This window comes from Schistocerca piceifrons, chromosome 7 (genome assembly GCF_021461385.2).
Source record: "Schistocerca piceifrons isolate TAMUIC-IGC-003096 chromosome 7, iqSchPice1.1, whole genome shotgun sequence".
Taxonomy (NCBI): Eukaryota; Metazoa; Arthropoda; class Insecta; order Orthoptera; family Acrididae; genus Schistocerca; species Schistocerca piceifrons.
Genome location: NC_060144.1, coordinates 320771972 through 320784939, shown reverse-complemented (window position 1 = coordinate 320784939; position 12968 = coordinate 320771972).

The following is a 12968-nucleotide window of genomic DNA, read 5'->3' as shown; positions in this document are numbered from 1 at the left end:
TGTTGGGTAACCGGTTTGTGAATATTGTAGAGATACTGGGAGTTAATGATTATAATGTGTATTTTGTGTGTAAAATTTTGTTAGTGTATAATGTTAGTGGGTAAGGAAACGTAGATGATTACGAGGGCTAAGGCGTGCTTAATAGACAGTTCAGGGCGCTACAGGGGTTGACAGAATGGCAGTCATGAGAGGAAGCAGCGACAGCTTACACGAATTAGCGGCAGCGGAATTCGAAAGAGAAAACAGCTATTTTCGGGAACGAGCAGAGCGCATAGCGTCACCGGACGACATGGAGCATGATGCAGGGATTGGTGGGCCATTGGCGAGTCCAAGAGGTGTAATCAGGCACATTGAACCGATGATACGCACACCGCGGGGGCAAACGTCGCCTACGAGAAGCATGAGTGGGTTACGTACAGGAGGATCGGAATGGAATAGTCCGATCCTGTCGTACCGAGCAGGGTTTAGACCTTACTCGACAGGAGACGAAAGAATGAGCAGGGGATCACCTGCAAGTCATGGCAGTAGTTATCATGCGGAAAGGGGAGACTTGGCGGTAGACGGTTCAGGTATCGCTGGATTCTTGGAGCGTATGATGCAGAAGATAGAAGCTAGTACGAAAGTGACGCAGGAAAGAATTGAAACGTGTAGAAAGGAGACGAAAGCTAGTCTTGAAAGATTCAGTGAAGAAACACAGAGCAGCTTACAGGAGTGTAGAAAAGAAATCTGGGCGCAGCTTGCCATCATAAAGCGTGAAACATGCGGTGTGAAGGATGAAGTAAAAGCGTTGCGCGAGAAGTTAGAGCGAGAGACAGCCGAAGCGAGAAGACCCGCCAATGAGGCGAAATTAATTGCGCGGAGAGCCAAGAGAATAGCGAGAGGAACTAAGGTGGTCACAGAGAACACGACCAAGGTCGGCAAAACTGTTATAAATAAGCTGCAGACGCGAGTGAAAAAGATTGAGGAAACCGTGTCGCGCAGGAAGGAGGAAGCCGGAGAGGCACCACTGATGTCAGAATTTGCCGAGTTTAAACGACAAATCGAGAGTAGGGTAGAGGCATTGTCAGTCGACAGAACTTTTACAAATTCAAGACAAACTGGAGCCGATATTCAGACGGTCTCCACGGAAGAGGTAACCTCGGAAGTACGGCAACGGGACACAGTATCTGTCACAGGAGCTGTGAACCGACGTGATAATGAAGCACTCATGCCGGAAACCAGACCGTTAGAACGTCAGGGCAGCTATGAACTGCGAGTCACACGTACGGAAGTACTGCGCGTAATAAGTGATTTGCCGGAGGCGGAGTTCAGTAGCAGAACAACTGGCGCAAGCAATTGCTACCCGCTTAGGCGATCCACCTCGCACTTGCGAGAGCCATAGGATATCCAGGAGGCGCACACGGAGGTAGTTTATGAAAACATCGCAACTCCATCGCAGAAAGATGAAACTAGGCAGTTTGATTATAAACACTTTCTGTCGGTACGCAAGTTCCAGCACTATAAGGATGATAATAATATGTTCCATCCAAAAACGTTCATTGGACAGTTTGATATAACGTTACCACCACAGTGGCCGTTAATGTACAAACTTGACTTTGTGTGTGCTCACTTAAAAGGTGCGTAGTGTTGATAAAGGTTGCAGATCGTACCAAGAGTTCTGCGACGCATTTATGAGCAGATATTGGTCAAAGGAGACCCAAGACAGAATTAAACAGGAAATCCTTTTGACACGCGACTTCGAGAGCTCAGGTTTCCGAAGTGTGAAATTTTTTGACAACATGCTGAAAAAGAATCAGTATCTGGACGAACCGTGCAGCCCTGGGGAGATTATAGGCGTATGTTATATGAATTTGCCACATACATATCAGCAGACGCTGGGTGTCAGATGCGGAAATGACGTAGAAGCATTTAAGGGCATTCTTAGGGAACTGGAGTATGCCTATAACGAGCAGCAGGTGCGTGAGAAGGGAACCGCATGAGGAAGGCCAAGGCGCGAATATAGACAGAAACAGAAGTCAGAATTGGCAAGGAAACAGAAACCAGATGAGGAATAACTATGCCGGTAACGGTAACAATAGAGGAAATAACCCACAGTGGCACGATAATAGACGACAAAATTTTCCGCCATAGGAACGTAGATGGAACCATGGCAATAATAACTGGAACCCAGCCAATCAAAATGGAAGGGAGCAACCAGTGCAGAACTGGAGAGCGAGTGAAGACCGCATTCCACAACCTGTACAAATAATCGAAATACGTCCGGCGAACCCTGGCCGTACCCAAACTGCGCAAAACAGACAAGAATGACTAGGGCGGCACAGCTGGAATCACTGAAACCCGGCAAATCACTGGCTTACACCAAGTGAATCACATAAAATCATTTGTAGGGTAGGTTTGGGTAACCACAAGTGCGGAATGTATAATTAAGTTAGATTTTGTGATTCGTTGGCAATGTTTATTTGAATTAGAATAGGCAGTGTTTTATTGGTTTTTTGTGATTATTTGTCTTGTGTGTATTTATTTTGTTATTTTTCATGTGTTTTTCTTATTTTGGTATGGACTGTGTCCATATTATGTGTTTCATGTTAAATTTTGTTGTATGGGGAGCACTGGGTCGCTTAGCATAGAAAATTTGCTTCAGCTATGACACAACCAACATTTAGAAGTATTAGATTAAATGTAGAAGGGGTTATCTTATGTAGATAACTTCCTATGCAAAATTTTATGGCAAGGCTATTGGGCAGGAGAACTTTCAGGACAAAATCTGGATCTGTGGTGGAAGGATTTGGGATGTGTTTAGCGTGTTGTGATATGGTAGGTGGACATTGCGTCCCACCGAATGTGTTACATTTTTTGAGACGAGTGCAGGGTGTGATGTCCGCCGCGGTAGTGTTCAAGACCCACTCGTTGCGTTATTAGCGTATGGCGACGGTGGGTGTTTCGGGTGATAATTATCAGGTTGTCTGTCCGACGCAATAGTGTTCGAGACGCACCTGTTTTTTCAATTGTATTGCTAGTGTGAGTATGGTGATCAAAACGATTATCCGGTGGCCAGCCAATCGCAATTAGGCGATAAGGACGCACCGGTCATGGATAATTCGTAAGGGGAGTGATGAGGGTGTTGTGTGAAAAGGCGAGTTTTGAGCCGTCATAGAAAGACGTAAATCAGGTGGCTGGTCGCACGCAATAGCGTGATCGACACACCTTATTGATGTTTTGCGCCGCGTAGGAGTGTTGTAGAGACGTGTTAGCGACGCTATCCGAGTCTGGGCTTAACTATTTGAGTTAAGCAGAGAAGCTAAAACAACACGCCACTCAGTTTAAAGGAAGATAATGAAGTTCACCACAAGAGATAGATGCTCTGAACAAAAGTCCAGCTAAGAACATTGACCACTATCACTGATGTTTACTTGCTGTAACGTGCAAAACTAACTCTTGTTTTGTTCAACAGATAAGCATGATGTTGAATTGAGCGTACCATTACAGACAGAAGCAGACTAGGAGCGGAAGACCAGTGCCATAACCAGTCAAACAAGCACAACATCAAAGGGGTATTGGAGAAATTCAGAGTCACGGTAACCTACAGTAATGTGCAAAAAATGTTTTTAATTGTTCACAGATAATAGCAGCAACTGAGCGACGCCAGGGAAAGGAGTTTACTATAAAAGGTCACAGTATGTAGTAGTAGCATGTTGATGTCAACTGTAGAAAGTAGAAACAGAGAAATTAGTAGTTAGAGACCATGTGGTGATGGGATGACTAAATTAATAAACGTTTATTTTATCCAGAGGAAAAGACCATCATGCTCGTTTCTATAATTTTGTTTTGAACATTTTGTTTAAGAAATGTCTTTCCGTAAAATGATTGTAATGTGTTGTATGTGATGACGTAAGAGGAAGTGGCTTAGGCAATAAGCGATCATGTATAAAATATCGTATCTTTAGTGAGTGCAGTTACACTTAGTGGCGGTGACGGCCAGCTGACGACGAGCGAGACAGCAGACGAAAACCACGAGGGCACAGCGCAGAGCGGCGCGTGACCAAGGCGAGATGAACGACAGGTCGGCAGACGGCGGCGTAAGTCAGCACAGCATGGTGCGGCTCTCCAGCAGTCACAATGGCCCAGCTGGAAGGAAGGTGGGGGTTACGACCCTCCCCGGGACGTAGGGAAGCGGTCTGGCCTCTGAGATCCACCTTCGCCGGGCAGGTGACGCAACGTGGAGAGGAGGACTGTCATGCAGAGAATCGTGAGTCCAGGCGTTTGGTTCGTGCGCCTGAAAGCTTGTGAAATGTGGACAGAAGGTGAGAATGCCTACAAATGGACGTTCTGCTGAGGAACCTAAAACCTTACCTTTACCTTATCCTAAAACATGAGACTGCAAGAACCGAAGAAACATGAAATAGCCTGTATTTAGGTAAACTACTTAGATGTTCATACATGAAGATTGACAATTAGATGCAGATACACAGACTCCTTAGCCAGCGCATAAGAATGATTAGGTTCCGAAGCCCCACCGAAATCTAACTATCAATATTTCAGTATCCACGACCACAAATGACGAACAACGTCTGTTCAAAGTCGCACACCAGGCTACCACTGGAGACACAGGGAGCGATACGATACGCCATGGCCAGGTGACGACGAGGCTGTAGCCGCAAGGGACACTGCGCCACGGCTGTGGGTGCAGTGGTACGATTGAGTTGAGAGCAGTTGGTCTTTGCAGAATTCAGAGCTGCCATCCAAATTTGTTAGCGTGTGCTAAGTGCTTGCGAATGGTGCCAGTGCTTGTGAATTAAATTTGCTGTGTTTATGCTTGCACACAAAGTGATAAAATTGTAACGATATACCCTAAGTCACTAGACACAAAATTTGAAAGACAGCTAGGAACTGTGTACTCACTAACCTCATTTACGTGTTTGCTTTTGCATAGATTCACTGTAGTAGGCCACTTCGTAGTTATGACAATATGTCTGTCTCATGATCAACATTAATGAATAAGACAAGGCTCATTTGATCATCACTCATAATTTTCTTGTCGATTTTATTAATGTATATGTTGTGGAGTTGTTGTGTATTTGTTTGTTTTGTCTTGTATTGATTTGATTCATGTGTGTTTAAATTTGTTGTGTGTCCTATGTTGTTTTATCTGTCACCTCTCTGATATATGCCAATTGTTTTATGTGATTTTGTACTCTGTGTTTTTGGTCACTGTTTGAATATGTTTTTATGAAATTCTTTCTGTGGTAGATAGTGTTGAAAGAATCCACATAGATGTGATATTGTTCTTTCCAGCAGTTGCCACACTAATTCAATAATTATTTCTGTGCTATTTCATAAAATGTTAACACTTCGGCAGGCACTGGACCTGAGCAGACCGTATTGAAATTTTGTAAAGCTAGAATGTCACATTGTCACCACAAACACTAAAACACCCAGCAACAGGAATACGATATTGACTGAATGAAGTGAGTTTCAGATGGAAGCATATGTTAAAATTATTTTGGACAACTTTTGGGCAATTTGCTGAGCGTAAATTAAAGAGGATTTAACTGTCGAAAACAGTGGACGCTTTAATGTGTAGTTGTAAAGTAGGGAAGGATGAATGGGATATATGGACCTTATGTCAAAATCATGAACAAGATAGGATGTACTAATTTTGAAAATAAATAATTAAGATCATTTGATCATGGACAAGAGTAAGTTTTGCTGAGTTTTGTTATACCTGTGGACTGCGTTCCAGCAAAGAGGAAGGGAATGTAAATGTAAAAATATTCTTGTCCATTAGTAATTTACTTGCCTTTCAGTACTTTATGGGACACGAATCAGTTTTGACTCGCAATTAGCTTTTTTTCGAACCTCAGGACTATGTACCAGCATAAGAGGATGAGTTAAATATAAATGTAAATGCGTTTGTGTCCATAACATATTTAATTGATTTTGAGTATTTTGGGAACATGAGACCAAATTTTTTTTTTTGCATTTGTCGTAACTCAGGACTACGATCCAACATTATAGAGGCGACTATAGAATAAATGTCCGTGTTCCATAACAATGATTAATAATACCTTGCTAAATGTATGTATACAAGTATGATGTGAGAGTGAATGTGCAGGAGGCATTGGCACTTAAATTTCCTTCTCACAAACGTAATGTAGCGAGCTCATAATATGTACAGATATGAATTTCGTACCGTGTGAGGTAACTCCAAATGAGCCTATCAATATTTCACAAGAACAGAAAGCCTGTTCGAGAAAATAAATTCATTTTTGTTGCAATTGAGGCTCCTCGACGACGCAGACGCCATCGGCAGCTTGCTGACCTGTCCACGACGCTGCATTTGGTAACTTGATGCTCAGTTTCGACATTTAATCCGATATTACGCACGCCTGTGATTACCAGAGCTCAGTTTTCCAGCCACGCTCTTATTGAGAATTTGTTAACTGCAGTAGGTTTGTCTGGCGTATTTTATGCCGTCAATATTTCACTTGTACAAAATTAATGGAGGAGGATGGGGTATTTTAAAATGGTTGAAATGGCTCTGAGTACTATGGGACTTAACATCTGAGGTCATCAGTCCCCTAGAACTTAGAACTACTTAAACCTAACTAACCTAAGGACATCACACACGTCCACGCCCGAGGCAGGATTCGAACCTGCGAGCGTAACAGTCGCCCGGTTCCAGACTGAAGCGCCTAGAACCGCTCGGCCACACCGGCCGGCGGCGTACTTCAAGATAGCAGTATTCTGCACCTTACTGTAATATAATAATTGTTGCAAAGACGCGTTAGATGTCGGTTATTATGTTATTTATCAGGCAATCAGCCTATTGAAATTAATATAGGGAGTATCAGACGGCATAAGACGCGTATTAACTGTAAGAAATTCGCATGTTGCATGAAGTCGGGGTTCAGGTGATATTTTCACGGTGTTTGGCTGGAGCGGACGAGCGGCACCGCTCGAAGGCAGGGCAGAGGGGTGCGGAAGTTTACAACCGACCATTACGAGTCGGCATGCGAAAGCGTCCCTCTGGGGGAGACGCGCCGCGGAGCAAGTAGGCACCAATTTCGCGGACAACAGAGGCAGGCCTTCGAGGGACGGCGCCTCGTTGGCGCTGGGTGTTACGTCGACGCCACTATGTCGAGATGAGCTGGCGCCTAAGGGAGCCTTCCCACGAGTCTTAACGTTTTCTGGGGCTGTCTAAGAAACGCTGTTAAGCTAGTGCAATGACCTTTTCCCGCGCGAGGGCGAACAGAGAGACACGATTGGTGGGTTCAATTTCGAACGGAGTTTCAGTTTTTTCAGAACATTCTAGGCGCAGTAAGGCGCGGATTGTTTTGATTGGCGGGGAGAAGTCAGGAAATAACAGTGGGAGCGAACTGTGCTGGTCTAGAGCCACGGCATTGGCCAGCTAGAAAAATAGCGTGGGGGTGCTGATTTTTGCAGAGGGAAGCTTTTGGAGCTGTTATCGAGGAGAAGCGTCTTAGCTCCAGTAGCGAGCGGACGTCGTGATTTCGGCTCTGCTGTAGGAGAGCAAATTCTTTTCAGTGTGCTGTGCAGAACTTTGAATTAGTCTGCCAGCTGCAACTGAAACTAGTATTCAGTTAGAGGTACTGTCACGTTTTACTGTTAGAGACAGGCTGATTCCGCTAAATACGGTTGGGAATACTGTCTCACAGGAAGCAGACGGGAGCAGAGCAATTTCCTTGAGCCACACTTTATTAAAGACGTTACTGGATTCCGCCTTTGGGCTGGTGAGTCTCGTCTTAACGAGTGCGAGACCATTGGAAAGAAAGCAGAATTAGCTTTTGAATAGGAGTTTAAGAACAGAAAGCCTGTTCGAGAAAATAAATTCATTTTTGTTGCAATTGAGGCTCCTCGACGACGCAGACGCCATCGGCAGCTTGCTGACCTGTCCACGACGCTGCATTTGGTAACTTGATGCTCAGTTTCGACATTTAATCCGATATTACGCACGCCTGTGATTACCAGAGCTCAGTTTTCCAGCCACGCTCTTATTGAGAATTTGTTAACTGCAGTAGGTTTGTCTGGCGTATTTTATGCCGTCTGACAAGGGGAGAGAGTAGAAAATAACGAGTACAGATGCGTTATCCGACCTTAAGAGTTAGTTTTGGAATTTAAGGGCCATTGCCATTACTAGTTTAATTTTATCAATTATAAATGTATGTCAGTGTTTAGTTTGATGTCAGGAAGATTGGTGTTCAATAAATGTGTTCAATGTTATCCTTGTTTGTTTAGTAGTGATCAGTTCCCTGAACGTTTTAGTTATTAAATATTAATCAAAATTAGTGAAGGGGCAGATTTAATTAACAGGTTGGGTCTCATAACAGGCCTTCAGCCAGAGCCAACAACTCGATCCAGTAGGCAAAGTGAACAAGTAAAAGCATCCTTGTTAAAAAAAAATCCGACATTTGGCGGACCCGCCTAGGGTCCCTAATGATAATTTTTATTGAAATAAACCCCTTCCACAATATCCTGTGATCCAGGACCAAACCTGTTGCATAGTAGGTAGGTCGCGTGGGGGCTCCGAGCATAAGATTTTGCAACAGCCGCACGCCTTAGTACTATGAGCAAATGCGAGGCCTGGAAAGTTCGCCACGCAAATTCAAAAATGAAGAAGGGTACGCAGAGGCGTGCGGAGTTCGAGTCTGCAGCGGCCAGCGGCCAGCCGCATAGCGACAGTGGTGGTCACAGCAACGCGGGCTGCCAGGGACTACTTCGAGTTGATCAGCAGCGACTCTTTGGACAGTAGTGCCATCATGTCCATCGAATTAAGTACTTGCACCGATACCGTTAATCTGACCCTGCAGGGTAATCGTCAGTGGAGGAGATTCCAGTGATTAAACAACCATCCTGTGTGTGTGGTTTAGATAATGTGAGTGGGCAAGGTTGTCCAAAATCTGAAAGTGGTAGTGTCGATAAAGACGACATTAGCAGCAGATATTCCGAAATCGGAGAAGGAAGACGTAATTGTGTATAATTCAGTGGTATGGTTAACGTTCAAATCGTTCAAATGGCTCTAAGCGCTATGGGACTTAACATCTGATGTCTTCAGTCCCCTAGACTTAGAACTACTTACACCTAACTAACCTAAGGACATCACACACGTCCATACCCGAGGCAGAATTAGAACCTGTGACCGTAGCAGCAGCGTGGTTCCGGACTGAAGCGCCTAGAGCCACTCGACCACAGCAGCCGGACATGGTTAAGGGAAATGCTGACAAATTTGAGCTCTAAAATACGGGTACTCTGTAGAGAGACGGGTTCAATAAAAACAGGTTCAGTAGGGACAAATGTAGCAAAAAGTGTAAGAGCTGAGGTGAAGAAAATTAAATCTGATATAGAAGTGAGGATATATTTAAAATTAGAAGCTGTAAAGGCAGATGTAGGCAATATTTCTGAGAAGGTTGGCCTAGTTAACACCAGAGTCGACACAGTAGGAAAAGATTTCGGGGGCAGTTTGGAAAAGATACTGGATGAACAGGGCAGCTAAGTGAAAATTTGTGTTCAGGGGCAAAATGTGCTCGAGGACGTGACCAATAAGTCTGTTAACAGTTTCTCAGGTAGAGTTGCAAAATGTGGAAAGGAGATGCTTTGAATTAGAGAACACTTTGAATCACGATCAAATAAAGAAACTGAGCGGCATAAACAGCAGTTTATACACTTGAGGTCAGAATTAAATTTTTTAGCAGCGAATGAGGCTACTACTGCGACAAGTGTTTCATGAGTTAATTCAGGAACGATAAAGTGTTTTGTGATTGATGGAAGATACTGTCCAGTTGATTTGCTTGCTTCGCGTAGAGTGAGAGGAATGCCGCAAGAGGCAAAAACTGAGTTCGCCAGAAGGATCATAAGAGCAATCCACAATCATGAGTAAATTTAATGTGGTCTTCATTTCCTACCTTTGAAGTGTTTAAGAGCTTTTTCTTGAACAAATGCAGGAGTGAAGCGAAGCAAAAGCGATTTCAGAATGAGTTCCTAACGGACCAATTTTCAGACACAGAAGTGACTCGATGTGGTATTTGTGTGAGCGTGAACGGGCTAAGTTGACGGATATAAATCGTCCGCTGGGAGTGTTGGCTAAGATCACGAAGTTCAAGATACGCTTACCGGAATATTTGCAATGGGATCTTGCCCACAGTCTGACAAATTCCATTGACGAGTTTTTAAATTTTTTTGAGATGCTTGAACAGGCGTTGAAATTAAAGCAGCATTATGAGAAAAGTAGGCAGCAAAATGAGTACCAGAATGGTAATTATAATAATCACCAAAATAGTTGTAATTGTAATAACAATTTCCAAAGGGGAAATAAAGTGGAATCTGAAACTTTCATAACGGAAATCAAAACCGGGACAAAGATTTCGGGAGCAAGAGACTCTTGAAATGCAATACCAGAAAAAGATATCGGTAAACTAGAGATCGCCACATGTCAGGTCCAGAGGTGGCGAAATAAAACGGCGTTGAAAAGGACACGTTATTTTAAGAATTCTGTGGGTGTCGAAAAATTCGGCAAATGAGCCACAAATGTTGGTGACAGAGGTTATGAGAAATAAAATTAGAAAGGGGAATAATTAAGAAACACAACCATAAAGAGGGCGCAATAAACATTGTAAAATGTGTTGAGAGATTCGAAGGTGGTATGGGGCTGGAGAATTTATTTGGTGAAAGGGGAATGAATGACGGAATGAATATAAGTTTGCTGAAAGAATATATATTTGCTGAAAGATCTGTGATCAAAAGAGAGGCAGAGGTGGATCTGAATTTGATGGAGGTGGAATGCAAACGAATTCTAATGAGGCACTAGTCAATAGGAACATTTATAGTAATGTAGGTGAAAATAATAAAGATTATTTTTTATCAGAGAAATTAGGTGAAGCTATCTCTGAAGGCGGTGAAGCAGTAGTCTCGTCAGATGGTGACGAATTTTGTTAAGTTTCTGCAGATGTGGGAGATTTATTGTAAATGGAAGCTGAAGATGATGTTTTAGCTGCTGAAGTTGTGAATATTGAAGCAATTGATTTACATATCTCGGAAGAATGAATTTGTGCATTTTATTTCTATTAATGGAAGTGAACCGATGGCTCTTAATGAAAGCATGAATTCTGAGTAGGTGTGGAAGGAAGATTGTGAAAGTAAAGTGTTAGATGGTAGATCAGAATCCAAAATGTCAGAGGAATCTAACAGAGAAGAAAATGTAGAGGAGAAAGGGCTAGATCCGTGTTTTCCTGAATTCAAGTGTACTGCGATTTCTAATCTGGAACGATGGAGCAGTGGCAGTCTATTTGGTGTATCGTCGGAAACTGGCGGTGTTCAAATGGCTCTGAGCACTATGGGACTTAACTTCTGAGGTCATCAGTTCCCTAGAATTTAGAACTACTTAAACCTAACTAACCTAAGGGCACACACACATTCATGCCCGAGGCAGGATTCGAACCTGCGACCGTAGCGGTCGCCCGGGTTGACGGTGTAATTGGTGGTGCATTCTATAATGTATCTGCGGATGTAATGGATGTCTTAAGTAAAGAAGCTTATGAATTATCGGTGGATGCTAATAGAGTTAATTGTGATGAAGTTTGTAGTGTTTCGGTGGAAACAAGTGATTTGTTTGAGAGAGATGAAGCTTTAAAATGTGTGATAAATTCTGAGACCGTTGCAGCTACCGACATAGTTACTTCAGAGAAAGGGATCGCATATTTGACGTTTACGAGGATGACGAAACGAAGGATGCTGAGGGTGATTTAAATCCTATAGATGAGCTGGAGGTAGGTCAGGAGAATCTAGGATTGGAGAGTGAGATTGAGGGTTGTTCTGGAGTTATAGTGTGTACCATAAATATGGAAGGAAAAGGAAGGGACGTTGAAAATGTTCTTTTGAGGGAACAGTGTTTAGAGGGACGTTAAATAAATAAATGTGTGGCCTGTAAATGAAATAAACGATGCTTATGAAGAAATAACGTGTGCGTTTCTCGAAACTAAGAAATGGTGTTCCAGCGGTTTTGCCTCTAAACATGAGTACGATCGTGAACAAGGAAAGAGGTCTCCAATTTGAGCAGTTCAGAAAACACAAATAAAATAAAATTCAAAAGATACTCACATTGTCGGGATAAATGTAAGCGGCAACGGTGGCAGAGGTGCACCTTGTGAATGAAAAATATGGTGTGTATTAATATAAGTGTCTAAAAAAGTGTAATTTCATGTGTTTTTTTAATTGTGGGGAATAATTCTGTCTTGTGTAAGCGGTAATCTGGTAAATTTAAGATAAAATGATAATATATGAAGGCAAGACTTCGTGCAAGGAGGAAGCTAATATGAGCTACACGACTATTGGTGCTCGGAAGTCAGCAGAACATAATTAATTTCGTTATTTTTGAAAGAGAAAAGTATAAATTGTAGTGTACATAAGATTTGGGGAGAAATTTCAAGCCATTATTTAAACGTGTAACTTGTAGTATTTTGGATGGGATTCTCGTGTAATATGTGTAATTATTGGTCGTACAAAATCTGGTGCCTAGACGTAGACAGACCTCAATACAAATTTTAAATTGTTTGTGGGGGTAGAACATGTGTTTAGCTGTAAGGTGGGGCAAAGTTTTGGGGGTTTATTTCGTTGGGTAATACTGTAATATATGTTATTTTGGAGGGGTTCTTAATAAATTAATATAAGTAAATGTTGGAGATAATTTCATATAAAAGCCATTAAAATAATTCTGTGGTTGAATACTTATTTATACTAATAACATATTGATGAATTATGAACCAATTATCCAATGAGTTAAAATGACAGCGAAATGAGCGATTTCTGCACAGAGTGATATTAATTCAAGATTTCTAATTATACATAGTTAAGTTTTAGACAAATCTTAAAATGTTAGTTTATTTATAGTGAAGAACAAATTTCATAGCGTGGAAGACGTGCTTTTCTAGTGGTAACGTGGACAGAATGTTTGAACT